At 42.3% G+C, this 23,376-nt stretch overlaps 1 protein-coding gene across 1 annotated transcript in view; it reads left to right on the top strand.

The window, feature by feature from the left end:
* The window catches only part of mafa (MAF bZIP transcription factor a), an 84,164-nt gene that overhangs the window by 51,514 nt on the left and 9,274 nt on the right, over positions 1-23,376 (top strand). The gene's annotated exons all lie outside the window — the stretch shown is intronic.

A 23,376-nucleotide genomic window follows, 5' to 3' on the forward strand; every position in this document is an offset into this window, starting at 1 on the left:
AGGAGGGAATAAGCAAAGGGGAGATAAAGAGAGAAAAAGAGGATTTATCTTATGAGCCTGTGTGCGGTCTGACTCATGTCCGCATTAAGTCAAGTGAGGTATCCACTTCCCCTTAAAATTTCATGGTTTCCTTCAAAGAGGCCCTGCCATCTGCGCTAAAGTCTCTGTGTGGGTTCAGGGCAAGAATTCAGACTTCCTACCTGGTATCCTGAACTTGTATAGAGTTACCGGCCTCTCCTTTACTGATCACCTTCATCACACACTTTATCGTATCTCTCCAGAAGCCCGGAGCAGGATCACGTCCAGTGGAAGAGTGACCAGGCGTACGTTTCGCTGGGTTAGATGAGGAGAAATAAGAGGAGAGAGCTCGCTCAGCACAAAAATTATTTCCAGCCAAATTGGCAGCGGCCTGGCAGAGCTCTCAGTTTGTGCTCTCGCAGATTTAGCAAAGAAAAGCGGTGTTTGCTCAGGAAAGTCCAACATCTCTCTGCATGCATGATGAATAAAAAAACAAGAATTCATGTTTTTATTTTATTTAAGATACGTGAATGTGTATTCATGTTGGTGTCCAATCACGGATCAGTCAGAGGTCTTTGAGGGTTGTTGAGAAATGGATGGAATCTGGTTTCGCTTTAACTTCAAAGCCAGGAGAGGGTATAGGGTTCCTAAATACATCATGAATATTGCACGATTGTAAAGTCACTCTTTCTGATCTGGAAGAGAAACTTTTGAAGAGCTCCAGCCCGCCTCCTCCGGCCCCCACAACTTACAGTAGCCGAGCGGATGGGCAGTCCATTAACTATTCAAATGCACACAGAGATGTGAGAAGTAGTGGCCAGCATTTTAATGAAAAACAGAGAGCGGATTGGCTCCTGACGGGAGCTCTCTGTTTCTGATTACCATTACCACAGCTCACAGTTAGATTTATAGGCCTGGATCTGATTAAAGTTACATTGATATTTTCTTTTAGTCTTTTGGAGTCGGTGTTTATGCATTCTCTTTTCTCCTCTACCGGATGTGTGGTGCCGAATGTTCACGGCAGCTCCATTTTTATGTCTCAGAGTCCAGACAGTGACAAAGTGCGGCTAAATCCAAATAGGTCTATGTCAAAGCCAAAGTGTCATCCATCCGTCCTATTTCCCCTGAGGGGGTTGTCACCTATCCAGCCTCCACCGGTCCTATCTTGGGTTCTGTGCTAATAAGGAACACCATGTATTTAAGCTGGGTGAGGCTCAGTCATGGATTCTGGTTCAAGGCAATGGGAGCCCTCACTGGGACACGCTGCCTGTTTGAGATGAGAGATGGGGGCTAGAATATATCACTCCTTCAATCATTAACTGTTGCCATCTATAATTAGGAAGGACATGAGTCTACACTGCTAAATCAGTCATAGCTTTCTGCATCTTCATACCCTACATGTTAAAGCTGAAACATAAGGTCTGCTCAGATATAGTTCACTAGCATTTAAAACTTGTCTTATTTAACAAGTGTGATATCGACAGCCTGGGACAAAAACTTCACTCTTTTCTGTGATGATGTCAACAAACAGGACAAGCAGCTGAATCCACTGAAGTTTGCTGCAGGTAACAAAAAGAATTGTACCTGCGTGTCACTGGTAGTTTAATGCCCTCTATTCCCTGACATCATCTGAGTAACAGTGGAGTTGCAGCTGGAGCCGTCCATAATGACGCAGTGCAAGGCTGTATTAACAAGAGTTTGTACAGGTCCTGAACGGCTTGAAGCACAGACCTTTATTCTGAAAGAGTTTGATTAGTATTTCCATCTATCATGGCTCTGAGGTTATTTAAGTGTTGTTGACACGTTGTTATTAAAATTGCCTGAAATTGTATACATTAGCGGTAGGGCTACATAGAGTAAGGGAAGTGCTGGAGGTTATCACTGAAAATATTTGAGCATTTCATTTTCTGAACAGAGTTTGGTTCACTTCTACTTGCTTTAATTTCTCATTGTTTCTGAACATTTCTGGGGAGAGTGCACACACTATACTACTCTTTCTTTTTGCCATTTTTTTTAAAGGCAAAGTTGAGTTATTCAAAAATATTTGTAATGTTACTTTAGCAACATTTCTATATTTTATTTCATTTAATTTCATGCATGACTCAGATAGTAGAAGGGAGAAACGTCTTGAGAGTTTGTTTGGGACACTGTAGAGTCACTTGTCAAGTGTGACCTAAATGAACATGTGAAATGGATCTGCACTGATAACTTGTTTCTAGTGTCCTTTATGATTGAAGAAAACAATTACATCTGAAGCAGAGGTCTGTTCTCGCCCTCAAAGGTGTCTGGCTCAGTATTTTTACCCCTGAGACGTTGCAACAACAGCCACTGCAGGTCCCTCGGGCAGGGTGCTAAGTGGCTGAGAGGACGGGGGGGCTAGTGTAGAAGACTAGGCCTCTGTAGACAACCTGCATCTTTGCACTGCTCTCACTTCACATACAAGCTCTCCACGGCACAGTCAATAAACTGCTTGTTTAAAGTGTCTCTCTCACTTTCATTCACTGTGTGTACCCCTTGCTTTGCTCTCTGTGCCCATGATATGAAACGCCTTTCTCTTTCTTTCTCTCTCTCTCTCTCTCTCTCTCTGCTCTTCTGAAGCAGAGCTCAATCTTGCGCTGCAGCGCAACAGGAAGCCGTTTAGAGTGTAGTCCCCGCCATTGTTCCAGTCTGTTTCTCTCCAAAAGCTTTTATCGCTCCTAAGCGCTCTGCCAGGGGAGAAACAAAGATAGTTTGCAGCTAGTAAAATTGCACCCTGGAGGTTTGCACATTTAACATGTGGAACATGAAATAAATTAACAGCGACGAGATGCAAACTTGGATGACGGTGGATCTTCCTGTGAGTGATGACAGCAGGGTCACACACCGTGGCAGGGACACTGCAGTTTCCTCTTTGCTATCTCACAGCTCTCACTCGGGCTTTCCTGTTGCTCTCTAACTTCTTCTCTTCCTTGGAAAGAACTGTTCCTTTGTTTTACAGATACTGGGGGCACATATAGATGCTTTATTGGGGTGTAACACAATTTCTGAAAAAAATACATCAAGAGAAGTCTTGACATAGTGATTAATAAACATTTATCAAAGAATATGAAACAATGCTGGGCCGTGCAAACTTTATATAGTGTTCTGAAAAAATGTGTTTAGAATTAAAAACAGGTTCTACAAATCTGAGTCATGTAAAAGCTACCAACAGTGGTGACATGTAATTTTAATATCAGCCACTAATCAGTGTAGGAAACGTTTTTTTAATGTTATTGTGTTTTATGAACAACTTTTATGAAAATGTGGGGTTTACTGGCCAGTGCACAAGTAAACATGTAATTTAAATGTTGTATTTGATAAAAAAGAGAGAAGGAAAGAAAGTGAAAAAGAGTGACACGTGTCAATCTCTTGGATAAACACCAATTACCACAAATTATGTGGATTATATGAACATATTTGTATATTTGCATATATGAATATCAGTCCATTTAAGAAGTAAATGGTTCAAACAAACAATTGTTTATTACAATTATTAATCATTATTGTATAATCATCATGATTTAAAAATTACAATTTAAATATACATATATACGTGTGCTTTGGATAGTCATTGAAATATTTTCAAAATATTTGTATGAAAACCAAACAAGCACATTTGTGTATATATGCAATTTACATACTGTTTATAAAACACAGAATACACACACACACAAACACACACACTTACAGTCAGATGTGTGTGATTGTCCTTTGACCTGTCTTCTCATGTTTCAAGTCTATTCCTTGACCCTTGCTCGGATAAGCTGCTTTTGGATAATCAATGGACATAAGTTAAAGTTAATTGCCATGTCACAATGTCACAGACACCACAGAATTGCCGTTGAGGACCACTGTATGTGTATGGGGGGGGGGGGAGCAGTTGTAAGAGGATTACAAAGAGCAGATGTCTGTGTGTTTAGTTTTGGCTTTGGCCCAGACAGGTTCAGGTCAGACTGAGTTGGCAAGTTCCAAGAAAAAGACAGAATTTATGTCCCTGAAAACTGCGTCTCTCTCTCTCCCTCTAGCTCGTTCTGTGAGAAGCCACGGTGCTCCCAGTCGCTGATAGTTCTAGTAATGAAAACCATATCATAACAACAGTAAGAGCATGTAGTACAGCATACGTTATCATGAAGGGTTAGGAAAATCACCCCATAATTTCAAGATAGTGGTACACGAACAAGCAAGATCATTTTTTTTCTTTTTTTGCACAACACTATAACTTTTATGTAAATAATTTAAAACGCTACGTGAATTATTCACCAAGAGTGGCCATAAAGTCAGGGCAGCTCTCACTATGGCCGTATTCCATGTTTTAATGTTCTTTACTGTAGTGACTAAATGTGTTTATTGTAAAAGACATCGCTGCATAGGTTTGTTGATGCCTGGCTAAATGCATCATGTGAACGTGTACAGACCTCTGCAGGCAGATAAGGGCTCATCGGTGCTGCCACTCTGTCTGCATGCTGTGGCAGCAGTGTGGAGCTGCTCATGCTGCACAGAGACGGTTTGAGATTTGAACTTGTTCAGTCGTAGGCAGTGGAGGATTCCTCTGTGCAGATGAAGCCTCCTCGGGCTTCTGGGGAAGAGCAAGATTGATCTGTGCCTGCTCACTCAGCAGCATGTAGGCCTGTGGCAGAGACATTTTACATGGAAACGGTGGAGGTTGGGAGGCCACGCAGGATTCCCCCATTTAAACCCCTGAACCTCCAGCCGTCGCATCTTTAACATCTATCATAAAGCACTCCTGTCCTCTCCTCCTCCGTGATGAGGGAGGAGACTCAAGACAAACGTGAGTCCACATACCACAAAGGAATTGGGACTAGAGCGACTGCACTGGGCCTGACCCTTTGGCTGGAGGCATCCGACTGCGGCAAGGTTTTGTCACTCTGTCACCGTCTCCTTTCTCGGTGACTTATGTCCCCTCAGGCGTCTTTGGGACTCCATTACTCCTGTGTGTGTTGTTAGAATGTCAGGACCTCCCCGTGTGGAGAGCGTGTGTCTCAGATTGATGAGCAGAGGTGTAACCGTGACCTGGCTGACTGTCACTCTCACCACATCGACAGGTTTACACGGAACAGGCGCAGGAGCCTCGTGCGTCGTGGGAGAGGAGTGTGAAGTCCCTGGATACAAGTTGTAAAAGGGGGAAGGGTGAGAAAACCGATTTATGACAAAAGGTTCCTGAAATTTCTTTAAGGTGGAACCTTGTATTAAAATGTGTTCCAAAGGCGAGGGAAAGATAGTCTGAAGGAGACGGGACTCTAAACTGTGGAGTCTGATGTTAAATAATTTGGTGGAAAGTAAAGCCGTTGGTTAGGATAGTGTTTGGTAGTACACATGGTTAAACATGAATCAACCTCAATCTTTTCTGTCAGAACAGCATTATTCCACAAAACCTTGACTGGTCAGAAAAATAGTAGTGAAGATCACTTTGAGGTGGGTTCAATAAAGCCTTGTTTCGACCAAACATTTAGTCCCAGGAAGTCTTTCCAAAGAACTAAATGGTTTCTGCATTTACACTGCGGTCGAGACCAGGGGAGATTAGTTAAATTAACTCACAAACATAAGAACAACCTACTGCCGGAGAGGGTTGACCTCTGACCCAGCGATGAATCAAGTCCATCTTACAGGTTCATCAGTCTTATCTGTCATAGGGTTTCTCAAGAACAATAGAAACAGGTGTTTAATAAGATGTTTAAATAAAATGCTGGAGTATGTAACCTATCAGGCATGTGTATCACAGTAAGCCCCACCCAAAAATGTCTAGTAATTTTATAAAGTACCCCCCCCCCCAGCGAGGGTTAAAGGGGGTAAAAACATTTCCCCAGCACTTAAGACCATGTTACCGATACAGTGGAAATACAAGGAGCTCCTGCAAAGGTCCATGTAATTACAGGGGAAAGTTCCTGTGGTAGAAACGCAGCTTAAGTGATATCAGATTACACAAGGAAAGACAATCAAACATAGATATAATTCGGAGTCAGAGTGAAAGGTGTCAAATTAACAAATCAGTCAGCATAATTTATCATTATGGTTTATCATACATGTCCTGCATTTAAATGTGTCATTTAGTTATGACTGTGTTGGATCCAGATAGATTTAGATTGTTAGAGATTATAACAGATGTTCAACAGCACAGTCTCATGTGCATGAGTGTTTAAGTGTTTATGTGTTTTGATGAACTGCCTGAGTAAACGATGTAATCTACCTTTTCTGGTTGAGATAACCTTTACACTTCCTCAGTGCCTGCTCTCATGCAGTCGTCAGTTCATTGGGTTGAGCAGGGTAGTGTCTTTTATTTCCTCCAGAGAAGCAGTGCAGGGCCCAGAGCAGAGGGCCGGGGCTTTGTAATCACTGTCCTGTCTCTGCCTCTGCATTTCTCTGTCTGTGTTTTCTGTTTGAATTGGAGCTGACAGCCTCTCAGTGGAGGAAGGGCTTTGAACCTGAGGGCTTCTCTCGCTACCAGAGGCTAATCGCTACTTCAGAACAGGGGACTGCCCCTAAACAAACATTTACTGCTGTAAAGACAGGGTCGGCCCCTAACGATGTGGGTCAGCTCGGCTTTTTACAGCAAGGCCTTTATGGAGACAGATGCCAGAGATGGACAAATAGCAGGACATTAGCTGTCAGCAGCTCCAGCACAAGCCAGATCTGGCTGCACTTTAATAGCTGTTTGTTGGTGGAGAGGAAGAGGCTCATAAAAAAGGAGACTCTTATCTTCTGCGGACCCTGTGTGTTTGCGTCACAGCCAACACTGACCGAAATGTAACACAACCAGACCAGACCAGTCCAGAGATGGACTCCACACAATCTGATAATTGCAGTGCATCTACATGGGTAACGGCGTCTAGCTGTCTTTATGGCTCTCGTCATTGTAAATGATTTGTCAACACGGTAAATGCATCTTTATACCAGGAGAGTGTAATGTAAAGCTGTGAGTTTTCTGACGTCATAATCATTTCATCCAATGAGGTTTCATTTGGTGACAGCGCTGAGGGTCTCTCTCTGCCTGAGGAGCTTCGCTCTCCCACTCCACATGCTCATACCTTTAACGACTTCTTAAATGTCACAGAATGTCAGGCGGAGGGATAAAAGCAGAGGGCCTCCTCCAGCTTGCCGGTGATCCTCAATAGTTTTTACCATGCTACTGTGCTGCCGGGCAGGACGTATGCACTCAGGTGTGGCCCAGATTTCACCGGACGGTGACATGATTTAATGCACTCCCTACTAAAGAGCCAAGTGAGAAGAGCTCCTTGTCAGTGGAAGAACCCTGATTGAGCACAGCAAGCCTTTACACATGTATCCTTTGTGCATAACTCTTAGAAGAAAATCATCCATCACATTCATTTCCATACAATATATAACACTTCAGATCATAAAGTGCTCTCTGTAGTGGGCCAACCAGCTCCCTCGCAAACACTACAACATTTCTTTTTCTTTATTTCAGATAGATTTAAAGTCAGTGTAAGTCGACTGTGTATTCCCTGGGGAACAGACCACTGCTGTGATGAAATAAGCATCAACTCTGCTCAATTTTCCATTGAGCTAACCAGGCAGCTCATCTCCATTAGTGTTAGTGTAACCAGCTCCGCTCTGGATCTCTTTAGCTGTGATCTCGCCAGCAGCCAGCTGGGTGTTATGTGTGTGTGTGTGTGTGTGTGTGCCCGCACACGCTTGTGTGATTTTGTGAGAGCTCAGTAGTCTGAGCCCTACAGCTGTGAGAGATCTGAGTGTAAGGCCACGATGGGGCTCCGTTAAGCTCAACAGCGTGAGCCTGTATCAATTACGCTGCAACAGCGATATGGACACAGCGTGCGGTCTTCAAAGACAAAGACTTATGACCGCCCAGCGTCTCCTCAGCTCCTCTGGCCACAGAGTCAGCTGGGTGTAACCTTCAGACAACACACACTAACTAGGGAGGAGTAAGACACAGCATGGGATATGTTTTCTTATTCTCTGATTCTCGCATTTACTACTTGGAAAGGGAAATGATTCCATGATTTTGGCCTGTAAATACAAAATATAAACATTGTATGATTTATGATATTTGATTCACACTTACAAACACTCTTACAATGTGGGACGTATTTTTCAATTTTGCTGTAAACGATTTTATTATACATCACATTAAAGTCTCTTTGTGGATCCACTTTTGAAGCTTTTCCAATTAAGTAATTTGAATTTCAACGGAAATGAAAGACAGAGAGCGAGAGCGAGTTTCCTCTGAGGACAATGTCATGCCCTGTGACCCGCCTCACCTCTGGGTAAGAAACCTCTGTGGGGCAGCGCTCCTTTGAACATCATATGGATCTCGTTCCCGGGCTGGAGACTTGTGTTATAGATGTATAGATGAGCTATAATCCATGTCGGTCTATCTCTACTTCCAAACTCCTTTTCAATACCTTTGTATCTTTAGAGCCCTACATTCAATACCACTCCAAAGGCAAGGTGATGCCTTTGAGAAAGTTCGAGAGAAACTGTCTGCATAGAGTGTCTGGTATTTTCCTCCACTCCTGGTTAAAGAAATGACTGCCATATCAGCCAGTCAGCCGTGGACTGTAGGGTGTGTGTGTGAGTGTGTGTGTGTGTGTGTGTGTGTGTGTGTGTGTGTGTGTGTGTGTGTGTGTGTGTGTGTGTGTGTGTGTGTGAGTGTGTGTATGTGTGTGTGTGTGTGTCTCCAGCTTGGTAATGAATGAAGGTAAATGGCAGGGTATGAAGCACTTCCTATCGTAATTTCACACTTGTCAGCTCTTGTGAGGAAACTTCACCTTTACACAAGGAGAGCAGAACAGGCCAGGCCACAGAAAACAGACAGAGAATATGTCTTCATGTTGTGGGATAAATTCTATATGCAAAGAATTTCCCTTGCAAATATGATCCTGTTCCCAGTCGCACTAAAAGAGAGCAGCATTTATACCACTATACCAAATGGCGTTTTAGACAACCTGCATTCTTAGCTACTAATTTAACAGGTATGTAAATAAATACACAAAATACAAAAATGTTGGATAAATTAGATATAATATGGTTCTCACAGTGTGTGGTTTTAAATACCTTATACATACTTCTTATCCACCATTCTACCTTCCAGGTGGAAGCATCTCCTATTTTATGTCACTGTTTCTTTACAAAGACAAAAATAAGTATTTATTTCAGTTTATGTATAAGGAACACCTGTTGAGCATAATATACATGGTTTATAAAAAAGTAAGCTTTATGCATTGCTTTATGTGTTGTTGTATTGTTTAACATACACCACATAAACATTTATCCTCAGCATAAAATTTAGCTGCAATCTGTTCAAAAGCTCATATTAAGATTTCTTATTTTCACAAACACACTTACATGAAATTGCTGCTTTTTGGAGTCGCACACGACACATCTGAAAATGTCTCTGTCGGTGCAATATGTGTTCTGTTGAGACAAATCAAGGTTTAATAAGTGTACAGTAAATAAATAAATACAAAAAACAGTCTTATACTTCACATTTAGATTTAATTAAAAACATTTGAATATGTAGAATTAGTATCAAATAAAGATAATGCTACAATATGAGCACACGTTAAGTTGGGTCCGTTCAATTTGCAGGTTGCGAGATAGAGACTGTGAAAGTAGAACTGCAAACATTTGTGTGTGTGTGTGTGTGTGTGTGTGTGTGTTAGCGCGGGAGAGAGTGAGCAGGGAAAAGGAAGGGGTGAGTAGAGGGAGGATATGAGAGCCTTCTCAGGGGACCTTAAACAAACTGACTAAAGTGGTCCTGTTTTCTGATCAGGCACAGAGAGGAGAACACTTAGCACTGCTGGAGACACTCTAAACGGCCACTGAGGAATTAGCCTGTTACTGGGAAACTTCACAGCTCTCGCACTGGGCCGTGTCCCCGACTAAGTAATACAGAAAATAGAACAGGCAATAAACGCCAACAAACAAATGCACACATTCGCACACCCATCTGTCCCTAACCCTCACTCACACACACACACACACATACACACACACACACACAGGTGCATAAGAACATGCTATATCTATGCCAATAAGTGTAACGCTCAGCGTAGCCGTCTGACACCATCACGGATAAACACGTAAACACCCACACAACACAAGCTACCATATGCGCTGCGGACCCTCTGAGGAACAGCAGCAGATAATGAATGGGCCCCTCACACACTCCAGAGAAGAGTCGCAAGTGACTCGAGACAAGGAAAAATATGTTTTCGCTGAGGAAAAGCAATGACCTTATTCCTTCTCTGTGTTGGTACACAGCATCCTTTTGCCTGCATCACCGGGCTTTGGCGAAACAAAGATGAGCTTAGATTTAGGCCCCATGATGTCAACACAAACACAGAATAGAAAGTTCATTTTTAATTAGGTGTCCCCCCTTTTCTAAAGTTCATTTCAATTAGTCCCACCTCGGCCCCACTTTCAGGTCTCAGTGATTTGTCAATGCCTCAACAGCTATGTAGCGCAGTGTGGTCACAATGCAGCGTGGTAATGTGTGTGTATGTTTTTGCATGCGTGTTTGTGTTTATGTTTTGTGTGTGTGTGTGACCTCGACAAAAAGGGACTCCTGTGCCCTTGACATTTCCTTCTTGTTTTTATGATGAATTGCAGGGGTTATTTACTAGTTCATAGGAGAGATGCACAGATCGCTGCTTTGTTCCCTAACACGCGCAAAGAATGCAGAGACATCCATAAAAAGAACTACTCTGGGAGTTTCACTGTCTCTCCTAATTGTTAAAGTACAAATGTTTTTTTCTATTAGTTATTTTAGGCACGTTATGCACGTGTGTAAAGATGCTGAATTGAATCTGAAGTATAACATTTGGTGTTATTTAGGCTGTATTCCCTTTTGAAATTAATCATTTTAAAATGTGGTACGTCATGGTTTGCTAGGGTTTCTTAGTCTTTATTTTTTACTTGAGTAAGAGACAAATTTATGTTGCCTTGTCATGTATGATTACATTTTGAATCTGACCAAAACCTTTTTAATTGAAGTTAATTTAACTTTATATAGGGCATGTCAGCTGCCTTTTTCTAAATTCAGCATTTCAGAGCAGAACGTGGGGAGAAACCTGCAGACAAATCATTCTGCATGGTCTTATGTAGGTGTCCTGGCTCGATGGCCCATATGTCCTATGTAGGAAGGTGTTCTATGTCTGCTCTGTCCATCCCATGACACCCTCACATAAGCCGATCAATCAGCTGTAATGAAACCCATCAGGTCACCTTTGAAATTTATCATTTTTTTTTTGTGGACGTAAAATGAAACGCCCCATGATGGTATGGAAGCTAAATTTAGAGTACCTATATGCTAACATGTCTCTACCCCTCCTCCCAGGTTTATGAATTATGCTGAGTGCATAGAGGCAGGTAATATCAAAAGCCTTGATCTTGGACGTTTCACTTTGTCCCCTTCTTTTGTTTCCCAGTCAGTGTTTGTCGCTTTTATATCTAGATTGTGTACTTAGACATTCCTTTCCTATCGACGCACAGAATCGTAAAGTTTTAAATGTAAACATAATGTGAAATGTTTTGTTGCTCATCAGCATATATAAAAAAAAAGATATATAAAAAAGAGCAATCACCTGACTGCCTGACTTATCTCTGTCACGCCGTGCTGTGTTCCTCTCTCTGTGTTTCAGTCACCGGTTTGAGGTGCTTAGCATCTCTTGTTTGCACACAATCCGTCTGTGATTACTGCCCGCTCCAGGCTTCACTCGCTGTGATGCGTCTTTTCATGAAGCGGCTTCATTTGCATAGATTTTGCCAAGAACCTCTGGAGTCTTAAGGAGTGTGCTTTAAGAGGAGTTTAAAGATGAGCAATCAGGACGACAGATCGCCTTGTTTGTGTTAAAGGCAGTATCAGCATCAGCTGAGGCGCACACGGCAAATGGGCTCTTCAAGTCACAAGGTGCACGAAAAACGTATGAATTTGTTTTGGAAGCAGAGGGGCTGGGTGGGGGGGTGGGGGTTCCAACACTTAAGTGGATTTTCCTACAGTTAGGGCTTTTTTTTTTGAGTACTCAAGCCAAACCTGGCAACGTCCGACTGTACGGTTCATTTTCTGCAGATGGCACACAAAAAGTCCTTATTCAAGCGTTTGCTAAGAAATAAGCTTTTCTTATGTGTTCGTTAATTTGTTTATTTATTTCTTTATTTTGTTGTCATTTTTTTTCTGCTGAACACAGCTGCTTGGGCCCCACCATGCAGAAAGCCTCAATATGGCTCTGTCTGTAAATCGGAGTCCGGGGGCCTAGAGACAGAAAAAAGGGGAGAACCACCCGGCGAAATTTAGCGCACGATGGCTCCCAGCGGGCATCATTTGGGGACTGGAGAGAATCCCCCCCCCCCTCCCCCGCTTCTCTCGTTCCTTTTTCCTGCACGGTGAGCAGGTTGCACGGCTCAACCCTAACATTGCTGCTGACACAACCACTCAGGGACGGCTGTAACAGCTCTCTTAGCATGGCACCTGTTATTGAGCCGTCAGAGGGAGCGAGAGTGGGAGAATGAAAAAGAGTGTTGGGGAGGGAGCGAGAACAAGGGAGGGAGAAGGAGGAAGGTGTGAAGGCAGGAAAGAGTGAAACTCAATTGTAATTTCAGGGCTGTCACAGTTGTGAGAGGCGGTAATTCCGCTGCCGTGTCGGTGAGCGGACGCACTCGAACGCTCCTCCCTGCTGAGACCGATCCCTTCCCTCATAGTCCAGACTACTTTCTTTGATACATGCATCTCTAATCAGAACAAACATAATAGATGATAATAAATAGATGCACGTCAGACTACTTTGTAACCACGCAGCGGTGTGTGGCTGTATTGTATAGTGGATACTCTCCTGCTGCTTCTGTTTTGTTGTTTAGATACATGGTCTCTTTTTTTTCTTCATTTTAATGCAACAGAAATGAATCCCGTGTCCCTTTTATGCCAGAGGTGTCCTTTTGTCTCCTGCTGAATACGATTGACTTTGGATTCATCAAAGTAAAAATTATTACAAAGATTTTGAAGTCTAAACTTTTACCTAAACAAATGACCTTTCACTTAAGTGTTTTGTTCTTCTTTTTTAGCCAATTCAGTGTATTTTAGGAGCTATATCAGTCATTTATAACATGTTATACAATCTGAATGTGGTAGAAGAATGTGGGGACAGAAGCAAGACAAACAATAAGGTCTGTTTCATTTCTCTCAAAGCCAATCGTCCGAGGTGCACGGCAAGTAGATGTCCATTGGAGCAGAGCAGTGGCATTCCTCTGCAGAGCAATCAAAATGGATTAAAGCCACCACGCTCCGGCTGCCTCCACGCAAATCAGATATGCCCGTGATGATGATAATCAATCCGTAATAAAATAACACAACATAAATCTGATAGTGTTGTTCCAACAATTTTAATAACATAGATTTAAATATTGCCATGTGCAGTGGAGTGATTTATCGACAAAAAAGTGCTATCAAGCTTATATGCACCCCCCGTTTCTGGTGGCCCGCCAATAATACCATTAACTGCATTGTTCAAACTCATTATGTGATGAGAAACACAATAATAATCGCAGGACTACAAACGCACAATTTCTCCAATTGAGCTAATCACTTTTGCTAGCATTATTAGTCGCTCTTCCTCTCTCTCTCTCTCTCTCTCGCTCTCTCACTCTCTCGCCTGATCTCTTGCTCACTTTCTCATAAATCCTGCGAGAGGCTGTTGTATAAATCCCTCGTGCTGAATTAGTATTGTAATTTCGGGTATCCACGCATGCTTTGCCAGCACAGACCGTGGAGTTATTAATCTGGGGGACAGGTGCCATAGAAACAATATGCTGAGCGGTTGGCCTGGATACTGGGCCGACCCCACCCATGCCAAAGCCCTCAGCGCATTCAATTAGAATAACAAGGTATGGATTGAAGCCCAGTGGTAGTGAACATTAAAAAAAACTCTGTAAAGGCTGAGGATGTGTAATGTGCTGATCTTTTATGTTTCATTAATACAAGTTAAGTTTAAATGTAGTTGCGAAAGATCTGACTACTTCATTTTTTTTTATGTGACATCAATTTAATAATATTCACATTAACGCAAAGATGAAATGTAAAGTTACGGAGGAATGTCCACGGTGGCTCTTTTGACACTCCTCCTCTGAGGTGAGTTGTGTTTGGAGTACCACAAAGTGTGATACTGTGAGGGTTACCTCCTCTCTGATAGAAAAGCTGCTACGCCGCACATATGGCCGACTGACAAACATGACAGATGAAACACTTTGTTTGCTTTTGTTTAAGCACCGGCTCTTCTCCTAATACAAGCCCTTTTAAGTGATCAAAAAGGCCTGGCGATATTTGATGTTGTCTGCAGAGGGTGGGGGGGGGGGGGGGGGGGGGCAGAGGAAGTGTCATCCGGTGATATACAGCTCCAGTCCTCTGTCACACAGCGCAGTGTCTGCTGGGAAATAATCTGACATCTTGCACTCGACACATCTAAGCGATGAGGAGAGAAGGAGGGAGGGATGCAGGGGGGGGAGAGGGAAGAAAAAAGAAGGGGGGGGGGAGTCGAAGGCAAAGAGTGATGGGACAAAGAGAAGAGGGAGAAGAGAGAGGCTGAGCGGAGTGGGAGAGGAAGCGGGAGAGTGAAAGGAGAGAGAGAGAGGACACGATCAATTCAGCGGCCCCATCTCCATCATGTCATCGCCTGTCAGCATAGATTTAAGAATAAAGCTTTTGAGAGACTTTCCAGAGCAACACACTGATCGATTCCCCGGCAGCGTGGGCCCGGACGCCACTGACACGCGTGGCCCGGCCGCTCAGCACGCAGCCGACCCCTTGTGACCACATCGCAGGGACCTTAACCCTAAGTCTGTTGTGGGACATGGTGAACATAACATAACTCTTCAAATGCAGTGTGGTGGGTTAGATGTTAAGGCTGTGCCCACAACTTGGATAGGGAGGGGGAAACTGGCCATGCTTTTGGGTGGGACCATTAGAGAACACAGAGAGGCAAAGATGAAGAGCGAGTGACGGAGTGAATGAATCGAGTCATTAAGCATGTGTTTGTGTGAGCTCGACGCCCATATGACAGAGCGGGGGGGCAGAACGCTTCTGCCGCCGATCTCCATAAACAGACAAACAGATTGGCTCGTTTGCTTCTGTCCTCTGGGCAGCGTTTGTCTCCGGCTTTCTTGGGAACGCTTAGGACTTTCCTCCCAGGGTCTCGGGAGAGGCCGCTGCCTGCGCCGCATTTCAATTTGTAGCCCGGCTTCTTTTAATTAATCTACACCACTGTCAAATGTCAAACTCATTTAGAAAGCACATCTTAACCATTTAGTCCATAAGTAGCTGTAATTTAGTATTTTAACTGATTTAATGAAGTATTTGACAGATTGAAATGTTCTGAATAATTCAGAAAATGTTTTAGTCAAAGAACTGCATGCGTGTTGGTTGCATCTTAAGCAGTTGCTCTCTTATCACCAATTTTCATAAATGGGAGAAGCTATTTTCTGTTCCCCAGGGGACGGACACATAAACCTGTCACAACCTATAGATCCCTGTGCAGAAACCCCCCCGTTGTTGTGTAAGTCTAATGTTTCTTAAATGTCATAAAGTGAGCGTGGACTTAATTACTTATTGGACATGCCACTTTCCTTTTTTTGTGATATTTTAGTCATATGCACACCCAAAAAATGTTCAACTTCTGCATCGTGCATATGCATTCTACTTTTTTTTTTTTTATCTTTATTGTACTCGATAATTAAAACACAAACTCAAAAACCATCAGGGCATTTATATCCTCACACTGGTCAATGTCATCTCACACATGATGAGTGAGACAGCTGAATGTAGAAACAGCTTTGAGATTCATGTTCAGGCCTGATTTTGTTGTTCATTACGTTTCTATTTCAATTTCAACGCAGTGTGTGATCAGGGAAAGTGATAAAAAAATTGAAAAGTAAAATGTCATGGTGATAATGATTGAAACACATTTTTGCTTCTTTAGTTAATTTTTTTATTATAGTGACAAAAATATTTGAGTGGCTTGGCCTAACAATGATAATAAAGGACTAAATGATGTGTTAAAAGTATTATCTGCCGGCAGAGTGGAACAAATTCTCCTCTGGCCAGTGGGAAGAGACGACCGCACTGATTCCACTTCTGCTGCACTGAGGGGAAAATTTACCCCCGAGTATAAAACCTTATGAAATTGAACAACAACAAAAAAAGATGAAAATTAGATAAAACTGACTCTTCTTCCTGTCACTGTAAATCTCACTCACACACACAAGCACTATTTTTACCCAACTGCCTTTACTTCCGATTCCTCAACCCTCTCGCTCTCACTCGTCTTTTGGTTTCACTGTGGAGGGCAATCGTTACATGAGTGATGGTACCCATCAGTGTAGTGCATGTGTTGTAAAACTGTCAGCCATTGACAGATTGACTGACGTGGTCAGCCCTTCGATCACAACCGCAAAGACGAGAGACATACAGAGCCAAAGACATACGCTGAGAGAGAGAGAGAGAAAGATAGAGAGCGAGAGAGAGATAAAGAGCAAGAGCGACAGAGAGAGGAAACAGGTGCATTTGTAATGTTTTGCCTTTTTTTCAGTGAGCACTGATCAAATCTCGACTTAAACCATAAAAAAACAAACACGACTGCTTCTCAAGCGAGAGCACAGAAAGACGAGACAAAGGACAGATATATTGAGAAGTAGTGTTCCTGTGTAATTTCCAACAGCTGTTGATTCAAAGGGAAAAACTTTATTCGGTCCAGATGGTCCCAGTCAGTGGCAGAATGAGAGAGCTGACTTCATTGGCTCCAGCCATGTGTTTTTCCTCCTGATAGAAATTAAATCGGTCGTTCGTTTGTCACTGCTCACTACACAGCTTAAAATGTAGCAATGAAACGTTCCTTGGCGATAATGCACCATAATTACTCAAACGCCTGTTCTTTATCTGCAGCAGAGGGAGGACAGAAGGAACATTTTCTTCAGACGAGATTTTAAAACCCAGAGAGTTTGCTCAAGCCACCATTAAAGATGAAGCACCAAGTCCAAAGTAGAGAGCCACGAGCCTGTCACCCGACCAGAGGAAATGTCAATCCATGGGACAATAGAGCGGAGTTTGAAGTTGCCTTGTGTTTCTACTTCTAATCAGCTGTTAACCTGCTGTATTCACATGGTGTGTGAAGTATCAGGGACAGACGCCAGCAGCTCCTCCACAGGGCCCTGATCCTGACAGGGGACGAGAGTGGACGTCTCTCTGCCAGCAAACACCTCACCTCTCACAAACGAGGTGAAAAGCACTGCGGTGGCGCGGGGGGGTTAACGGTCGCCTCTGACTGCCAGTTACATATAAATTCAGGCGTGCATCGGAAATAAGAGTAAAGAGTGTCTCGGCAGCCACCGTTACGGAGATGAAAGACTGGAGCGCGACAGAGGCTGAGTCATTGCGGAACCAAACTGACACGGAACAGAAAATATATGTACAAGCTGGTGGTGTTTTTTTTTTCTCTGCGGTGCACATCCAGAGTCACACAGGAGCGGGACGGCCATGTACGACTGACACGTAGACGTGACGTGTGCTCGCTTGACTCACACTTCCACTACAACATCCTCGTCCCTGCAGCCACATTAACTGTGAGGGCTGCTGAGTGAATCATGAGAGGAGATGTTCTGTGTGATAGTGACGGTTCCACACTCGACCGCTTGCATGAGACCAGTCATGATGCTTTGCGGGAAACATCGCAGCCGCTTGCCTTAGAACTCTGTTTCATCTTTGCATTTTTTGTTTGATCACTGTGTCATGTTCATCCTCTGTGTTTAAAACCTGGCACGAGGTTCATTGAGCTTTTTCTGATGCCTGCTGAAAATGTCAGCTGTTAAGGTCCCCACACAGTTTTACCTTCCTGTCCTTCTTCTCCACACTTCTGTTTACTCTCTGCATGGACTGAAGATCATATAATCATATGGAAGTATGCTTTATAATTAACAACAGAAATAGTTGTGGAAAATAAATTAGTTTTCATCAATTTCACGATTATATAATTTAAACTATTAACAATTTCAATTCAATAAATCAAAAACCCTCGATGAATTTCTGCTAAACAAAATGTAACCAGCACACATGTTAAATTGAATCCACATTGCAGCAGTATCAGGTCTGAGACAGCAGCACAATAAAACAAAGACTAATGTTAATGTTCTCTAATTTGAAGAAACAGAATTGAATGTCTCACAGACACAATTTGACGGTTTAAACAACAGATTCATCTTCGTATTCACTGTCTCTCATGCACTGAAAGGAAGGAGAGGAATGTTTTAAGTGTATGATTTTCTCACACAAGCATTTATCATAACTTTAAATGTGATTGAATCACGTTTGTGTTACAATAACATAAACGCCGTGTCGAAGGAAAGTGAACTGGGGGAAACTGCTGCTCAGTTTGTGCTGAAACAGATAAAAAAATATCAAAAAAAAAATACCACAAGAAAAGATGAAACATGCAAACGGCAGCAGATTGTGAAACACTAAATGAGTATTGTGCCGCTCTCATTGTGGCTCAGTCTATACACCGAGCATCTGATTGGGTAATCTGTGTCTCTACTGTGGCCTTTTAAACTGTACATTTGCTGACAGTTCAATCATTTCCCATTTCACAAGTCATCCCTGTATTAAGTGTCTGTATTAAGATTAAACTCCTCAGAAAAGCAGTCAAAGTATCCACAGAGATAAGAGACGGGTTTCTCTAAAACTCACTGTTCATAACAACAGGAGTTTCCACAGCAGCGGTAGAGGTGGACCTATTAAGTCATTCACGATTAGTGCTAGTTATCTCTACTAATCTGTGATGTTTTGGGGTCGTGTGCTTCACTTTGAGGCGGAAACAGGCGCTGTGACCTTATGAATGATGACTAACACAGAGCCAGTCAGACGAGTAGCAGCACAACGCTCCCCGCTCGGCCAGTCAAACTCGATTTTACCACAAGGACAAGAGAACTGAACACCATTCACCTCTCAGTTACAGGGGACGTTAACGGCACAACACACACAATGTGCGTTTAGGGATCTGTTTATTTACTGAGCTACAGTGATGGTGTTGATGCAGAAAGAGAACAAAAAACAAATCTGTAAAACAAAAAAAGAGTGTGAATGTGAAAAGTTAATCAGCAAACGATAGATTTAATTTGAACATGAAGAGACGGTCATCTGCTCCTTGTAACACATCAAATCCTCCGATTACAGAGACCAGCATTTGGTTCACTATGCAGAGAAAGAAGTTAATAAACAGATAAAATCAGATTATTCACTTTGCTTCTGTTTTCTAATGGAAATAATAGCAGTAATTTATGCAGTCAAAAATATTTTTTTACTATAATTTTTCCTCCTCACTCCATTGTGGATTGTGTGTGTGTGTGTGTGTGTGTGTGTGTGTGTGTGTGTGTGTGTGTGTGTGTGTGTGTGTGTGTGTGTGCTGAGACAGAGTGTTTGAGACAAACAGAACAGAGACAGGCTATCACCAGATGAACCACGAGCATTTGCATCTCAGGAAGTATGTCAGCCAATACGGGACAGTCCCAGGCTGAGGGCCTTGGTGTTGTTATGCCCTATTTCATTAACATGAACATACAGTGCAGGGACATAGTGGCATTAATGTAACATTCATAACAGAAATGGACTGTGCTGTTTTAAAAATGTGTCTCAATTCTGTAAATGCAGACAAACATCGAGCTACATTGTTCAAACACTCACGAGTGAAGTCCAGTCTCGAAGCTACACATTCCTTCACAGTATTTTTTTATTTTTCCACAGCGCTACCTGACGTTATCCATTTTCCTCTTCCAGTAACGTTGCATTAGATTTCCAATATTCACGGTGTGTTTTTCCATCTTTCACAGATCAGGACTTCATGGGCTTTTTAGATGAAAAATTATCAATACAAGATGAAGCATCAGCAAAAAAGCAGTGACACATTGCCAACATGCTCTTGTTCCCGGTGCCAGCATCAATAATTCAGCCACTAGCTCATAACTTTATTTTTCAATGCATAATTGAGGCCGACCAACGTCTTCTGTAGCCAGTTATATGTAGAGTGATTTTTAAACAATGAGAGGAGCCGTCCATTAAGCATTTAACATCTTCTCTTTTCCGCAGCGTGCAGTAAAGTGTGAAGTTCTGGGGCCCGTGTGTCTCTCTTTGTGATTTGTGTTCAGTGGTGTGAGAGGTTGGGGGGGGGTGCTTTGTAGTTACTGTAAACATGAAAGTCTTATGATGATAACTGTGGGAAAGATGTGGTGAGTAAATGAAAACGTGTCGACTCCACATTAAAACAGTGCGGTTTGGAAAGGAAGGGGGGGGTCTCAGGGTGAGATGAGGTTTCTGTACCTGCACTCGTCATGTGATTTGTGTTTGTGTGCGCCGTGCGTGTGGTGGGCGATTCACAGGTTGTCAAATTGATTTTTATTAAGCTAATTATGTAGGTATCTCAGTTGCCTATATGTGTAAATATAAATCTTATTTTAAGAAAGCTACTTCCAGGGACCCTCCTCCATCCGGTGACTCATTATATGACCCGACCAGAATTCTCATTTGCTTTGTACTACTGCTTAATAAATATTGATTTACTATTTTAATTACATGTTAATCTCAAAACACATAGGTGCCACGGTTATGACTCTCTCAAGTCACTCTGCAAATTTCCTGTTTGCAAATATTTATTGAGGATGGCATCCTGAGAGGGCCATAAAAGTGAATAACAATCATTAAACAGAGACTAGCTGTCTACAATATCTGCACAAGTGTCAATATCAGCAGCCGAGCTTGACCCGACCACTAATCAATTACATGTACTGTTTTGTTTTATCTCCAAAGACTATGATTATCCAGGAACACAAACAAAAGGAAATAGTTAAACAAAAAAAACAAAAAAACGCTTTATTGAGTTAAGACACTGACACAGCAAATCAGTGTTGCATGATTTAAAGCCATATTCAAAGTGCAATAAATAGCAACACATGATTAAACACAAACCCTTATACAATGTAGCATCATTTATAGCTATTTAACCTTTTAGATGTTTTTCTCTATTTAGTCAACTGAAAAATAATTCCTGGTTTTACTCGTATCCTTGAAAAATGATACAGTTATTTATCCTGTCTTATGAATCATTATGGAAAAATTATCAAAGCAAAAATAAATGGAAAAAAACCTGAGATAATTATATTTATTGTGGGTCAGTTTTAACTCAAATTAGGTTTTAATAAATATAATTTTCTGCCAGATGTGATGACAAATGTTTCATTGGACGTATGAACCTGAGACTTTCTGTTGATTTATAAATGTATTTTAACTTCATCTAATTCAATATTGTTAAAATTAAAAGTGACAAAAAAGACATCACAGAAACTTAAATTGGGAATTGTGGCAGCATGGAATAAATAAAAGTTAACAATTAAGCAGACATTTTTAAATTGAAATGGACAGTATTATTGCAGTATCACCATACACTGTTTATACAAATGGTGAAAAACATAATTTGCTCTACACTTTATTTATACCTAATTCTACAGTCAAACCTGCCTGTATGCACCCCCCCTACTGCATCAGGATGATTAGTAAGGTAAAAATAGAAATAATTGTGTTGGTTTTCAGCAAAAGCTGTAAATGAGGAACAGTATACAACCTCATTTTAATCTCATCTGGCCCAAACAAAACGGACAGAGTGTAAAATATTTGCTTTAGATAAGAGGGTGAAGGAGTGTGTGTTTGGGGATAATCCCTGCAGTATGTAGTGTTTGCATGGTTGGTTCCTGAGATCAAGGTTGCTGGTTTAATTGAGCTCGTACTGGACCCAGAGCCGAGAGAGCAAGGCAGAAGAGCATCGACAAACTATGAAATGGTTCCAATATGGCCGATCGATGAGGCTTTGTGAGCAGCTCCCCTGGGGCTTTGATTTTCCTCTCAAACAACAATCCAGGATCTCCGCTCTTCAAAGGCAAACTCCATCTTTGCTGTTATTGTTGTTGCTCTCCCCGCGTTTGAGTGATGTCATCCGAGGTCGATTTTATCCATGTCCATAAAGGCTCTCCCACACTTGAATCACCCGGGAGACGTCCTCTGTTGGTCTGTGCAATGGTTACAACAACCAATAAAGGTCAATCTCCCATGGTAATGGCCAATTGGGTTTGTTCCCATTATTGGCCCTCTGAGCTGTGGTCAACAGATGGAGAGCTGGCACCACTGACACGAGTTACACTCCAACCTTAAGGAGGCTCCGCTCTTTTTCCAAGGGCTGTTGTGCGACTCCACTCTCTCTCTCTCTCTCTCTCTGAACTTGTGTTGGCCCATGCTTCACTCTATCATGTGCAGCTCCTGTATACGGGGCCCTGTCACAGTGGCATCACAGGAGCGTTGCCAGTGAGGGCTAACCGTCTAACCATTTCATCTAATTGCCTCATTAATGATTCACTGGTGTTAGGCTGCTCTAGCACTTCGCTGTGGGGAGCAAATCGTTCTGATTGGTTTGCCTCTGTCAATTATTGATGAGGCAGTGATCTGAAGTGCTAACACCTGGCTTTGGAGGTCCAAACGGCCCTGCATTCCCATCACACACTCTCTTATCACACACCCTGGGACCACATTCAGTGTAGAGGGGGCTTAAGTCTTGACTGTTGCTGTTCTCTGACATTGGATGTAGCATGCCCCGGGGCAACGGCTGTGATCTCAGTTGTAGAATATTAACTCATAGAACATGGCTCACCGCTGCGCACGAGATGGACAAAACAGAGACATGACGCTCGCAGTGATTTGTGCCGCAAGTAGTGGAAGGCAAACACAGACAATGTCACATCGAGAGGGAGCTTATGATACTGCTGTGTGTGTGTGTGTGTGTGTGTGTGTGTGTGTGTGTGTGTGAGATGAGACCACAGATAACAGTAATATCTCAAGTAAATGTCTTTAGTAAGTCTTTAGTAACAGTAGGAACAGAAATAGTCTTGACTGCATCTTTTACAATGATAATTGCATTAATATAATACGCTCAAGAGTATTAAAAAACACAACCATCACTAAGGAGGAAAAATTTGTAAATGTGTAGCATTTAACATGATAATTATCAATATTGAATGATGGACATTTTTATCTTGATATCATTTTTGGATTCTGGACTTGTGTTTAATGTGCCACCCACAAAGTGCGGCTTCTGGCTACATGACTCATTCATACTCCGTGCAGGAGCTGCTGAGGCCTCTCACAAAACTTTGGGTAGTTCAGGAAACAACAGCAGAACAAAGAGCCATGTTTCTGCGTTTTAACAGAGTAAAGCGTGAACACATTGATTAATGTAAAGGGATGTAGACATGGAGGAGACTCACCCACAC

This window comes from Pleuronectes platessa, chromosome 1, assembly GCF_947347685.1.
Source record: "Pleuronectes platessa chromosome 1, fPlePla1.1, whole genome shotgun sequence".
Lineage (NCBI taxonomy): Eukaryota > Metazoa > Chordata > Actinopteri > Pleuronectiformes > Pleuronectidae > Pleuronectes > Pleuronectes platessa.